Genomic DNA, 4,310 nt, shown 5'->3' with positions numbered 1-4,310 from the left:
CACACACACACACACACACACACACACACACACACACACACACACACACACACACACCTCATACTCTTTGCACGAGAGAAAAAGTGTGAGAGTCTTGCTTGCTTTAAGAAGCACAGCGACAGAGAGAAAAATAACATCACCCAGCAGGGGATTCACTGAGCTTCCCTAGACAAATACACACTTTGGGAATATGTGTTCAGATCAATAGTAATAAATAAGTAATAAAGTAATACAGTTTTATATTCTTGAAGTTGAATTCAGTAAGAGGCACATTGGAGGAGCAAAATAAAGAAGTCTACAGAGATATGAAGCCACGCAGGCAGAGATTCCTGCAGAGAAGCCAATGCACTCCGTTTCTCTGCTTCACCCTGTGGGGTAAATGGGTTCGCTCTGTTTGTGAATGCATTTCTGCAAATGTTTGTGTGAGTACAGTCAACAAGCACACTTTTTCTGAGGCAGCAATAAACTAGAATAATTCCTTTTTCCACTGCATAACATGACACATGGAGGTAACAGAACCACAGAATGCATAGGTGGCAATTGTATGCCTCCCAAGAATCTTAAAAATAATAAAATTGATCCATACTAAGTGACTATAAACACAAATAAAAAATGGCATGAGTACATCTACGGACATTTAATTCTCTATAAGGTCCACTCCACCTGGAAAAGCGTGCTCTTGGATTAACCTCGTGTTCCAGCCTCTAAACAGCCACATTAAACCAACCATTCATCCATTTCTTTGATCCTGTGCAAGATTGTGAGGAACTAGTACATATCTCCAATGGACAGGTCATCAGTCTGTCACAGGGCAACATCAAGACAAACAACCAAGCACACACTCCCACCAATTTAAGAGTTGCCAGTTAACCAGTCGTGCATGCTATTGGTCTTTGAGAAGAAATCAGAATACCCACACATGCACAAGGAGAACATGCAAACTCCATACCAGTCAAAATAGACATTTGTTATCAGAAATTGCCATTGGCATTAGAAAAATGAGGCAGCTAGGAATGTCTGCTTTCAAAGAAAAAATGTAATGTAACATTGTAGGCTTCTCTCTTAAAACTTAACATTCCGAAACTGAACATAAAACAAATAACTGCAAAAAAAGAAAATAAAGTCTACTTAAAGAAAGATAAACCCTTTGCTTGAATGCCTGTTAACAGATTTTTATCTCTTGCTGGAAAAACACCTGACGGTAACAAAAGAGACTATTCTTCAAGCAGAAGACCTGAGTTCATATCCTTGACCTCGTCGTGCTTCACTGAACTGTCTGTTAGATAAACGCCAGCAGCTCCAAAGCTCCTCTGCTGTGTCTGACCACAGCAACCTGACATCCCTGTGGACTCTGAGAGTTTCTTCGCTTATGATCAGTCTTTCTTTTTGGAAAGTCTAGTTTTGGGATTTTAAGTCATTTTAAGAATGGAGGAGAACAGGAGACCCAAACAGACAGGCAAACCTTGATAAAATCAGCTGATAATGACAATCCCCCCCCCCCACACACACACACACACACACAAAGGTATTAACAAGAACATTACTGGAGAGTTGGTTTTGTTTTATTCACTTTCAATACATCTAACAAACTTTTTCACTCTCGCATGTAAGTCTCAAAAGCTAGTATTAAAAGTGTTAAATAAAGAAATATATTGCTGCTGCAGCAAAAAGCTTGTAAGCAAATTTACAAACAAATACAATGTCAATAGATCGAAAAGGCTTCCATTATCTCCTAAAAATGCAGTAAACAAAATTATTCATCTCCATTAGCTGAGGCTCAGTGGCTTCATTTGAGTAACTGAATGGTGCCTTCTTATTTCTTTCTGCCTTATCGTCTTTATAGAATACGGGTGAATAAAAAAGGTGGCTTATCATATTGTTTTGGTCAGCTCATTCAACTGCATGACAGATAATGAAGGTTAGAGAAGTGCAATGCTAATTTGAGCCGAGATACACTTGAGAAAAGTTCAAAGCTTTAGAAACCGAGCACACGAGCCATCACTTCACTCCATTAAAAATAAATGTGCTTTACTTAACATTCATCCACGCAGTCGATGGATTGATGGGTTTATCAGTAAAACAAGGCTCTTGGCTGTGGAGAACACAAGGCTGGAAAGTCCTTGATGCCAGAAGTAATAATATCAGATTAAACATGACAGTCAGACTTACAGCATTAAGGCTGGAATACCAATGTGATTCAGCAGAGAGCAGGAAACCACTGTCGTCTAGATTATTACCAGTAGTCTCAACCTCAACCAGAAAAACATAATGTACAGTCAGCAGCTACTGTATATAAAGCCAGATTACTTGCATTTAATTAAATTAGCTACATGGTAAAGACGTACGAAAAATGACATCCTCACCTCATTCAACTCAAATGCTCCAGACCCCTTGGTTTTGTCAGCAGGTGGCACAGACCATGAAGAGAGCTCCACACTATCCCAGACTGCAGATTGAGGGCCTCAGCACTCCCTGGTGAATAAAAACATCAAAGATTCAACCAAACAAAAGAGATAAATTACTTTATTTCTCTCTCAAAGTCTATGTCTAGCATCTTCATGCAGAATACGCCTCTGTACAAAGTGTTGAAGACATTAGCAAGAACAAAACATTGCAGAATGATTGTGGACACACAGCTGGGGACACATCACAAAGTCTGTCAGAGAAAGCAACACGTAACGCAGCTGCGTTTCACAAAGTGTTATAGAAATTTCTGCCCTCAAACAACACTGTACCGCAGCAGGAAAAATGTATTTTATATTATACTCTTCTCTCATCTGCATCTTTCATTTAAAAGACAAACATTTTTGTACATATCTAGATCATGGAGTATCTCTAGGAGAGGTTGGTGGCTTTTAATGGTCAATGTTGATACCAGTTTTTAGAAACCAGGGCAGCCAACGACCACTTTATGAAGGTAATTTATTCGTTTTTAGCCCATAAATATAACAGTTGAATATTTATTTAAACTGCAATGCAATAAATTGTTTTAAAAAAAAAAAGAACAAATTTGGGTATATGATAATCCTTTGTAAGAAAAGCATAGAGCTCAAAATCGATTATCTGGTAACTTTAATAAAAATAAAAATAAAAAGTTTAGTTTTTTTACACATCCTGCTGCAAATATATGCAATGCTTAAAAGACTACTTGTGCCACTGGAGATGATATCATCAAGTAATGGCAATAATTAGGACTCACAAACCATAAAACACGTTTAATTAGTAAAAAAAATTACAGGAACATATAAATTTAGTAATATTGTGGTTGACTTCTTTTAGAGTCTGTCAGTGTTCTGCTGAAAAAAGTACCTCAACTCTAAAAAAGATCTCCACTGCAGGGATAACAGGGAAACGCCGTCAGGTGCAACACCGATATGTCTTTTGATCTGCTTCGTACGCCTGTTTATTTGTCATCTAGTTTACCTCTAATGTTTTTAATGTTTTAAAACCTGTAAGACAAATACCAGGTCATATTTATGCCAAGAACCTGTTACATAAAACCATCTCTGGTTTTAAGAGAAGCTGACTTGAACAGCCACCCACACAGCCTTAAGAGACAGACCTGCAGATTGTCGACTGTGCGTAAATGCTCTTTGGGACTAATTAGCCAGGTTGTATTGGAATGATGGGGATATTACTGCAGAAACAAAACACATATATCCTGCTGTTAGTCAGCTGCAGCCTGTGTGTGTCTATGAATGTTTAAGGGATGAGTGTGGGATGACAAACATTCCACTGACCCACTTCTTATGAGTGTAACAAGAAGGCGGGGAAAGCTGGAGGTGTGGAAGTAAATGTGTGTGCAGCTGTCTGTTGTTTCACTCCAGCTTAGGTGGTTTGAAGACAACATTAATAATGACAGAAGATGCATTTCTACGCATACTTTTATTATGTGCATGATGACTCAATTCTACAAGGGACTGAGAGCTGCTGCAAACATAAAACATAGTAATGGAAAAGTGGGGCTGAGGGAGAAACCAAGGAAATGAATATGTGGTGTCAAAAGTGAAAAAATAAAATCAATAGGATTCTGTGGTGGGCTCTGAACTAAAGCCTTACATGAATCAAACTGCCTGCACACAGAAAACAGAAGGCTTTGAGTGAACTAAAGACGTTTGCAATGGTTTGGAAAGAGGAGGAAAATAGATGACTACTGAGGCACTGGATTAGCATGGCTGAAGGAAATCTATCAAATGGTATTAGACAGACATGAGATGGAGGGGTGAGCAGTAGTAGTGTAAGACACAGAGAGAACATCGACAAAGTGAAAAATGAGAAAAATGTTAAATGAAAGCTAATAGAATGTGGAG

The 4,310-nt window shown here is 38.4% G+C and overlaps 1 protein-coding gene across 1 annotated transcript in view; it reads right to left on the bottom strand.

Moving 5' to 3' along the window:
- Nucleotides 1-2,440, bottom strand: part of atxn1a (ataxin 1a) — a 19,999-nt gene extending 17,559 nt beyond the window's left edge. Inside the window, exon 1 of the mRNA XM_037693431.1 lies at nucleotides 2,364-2,440. The gene's annotated coding sequence lies outside the window, so the exon portion shown is untranslated. The remainder of the gene's footprint in view (nucleotides 1-2,363) is intronic.
- Nucleotides 2,441-4,310: the final 1,870 nt, after the last annotated feature.

Source organism: Nematolebias whitei, chromosome 19 (assembly GCF_014905685.2).
Source record: "Nematolebias whitei isolate Nwh7 chromosome 19, NemWhi1, whole genome shotgun sequence".
Lineage (NCBI taxonomy): Eukaryota > Metazoa > Chordata > Actinopteri > Cyprinodontiformes > Rivulidae > Nematolebias > Nematolebias whitei.
This window is presented reverse-complemented; position numbering and strand designations above follow the sequence as displayed.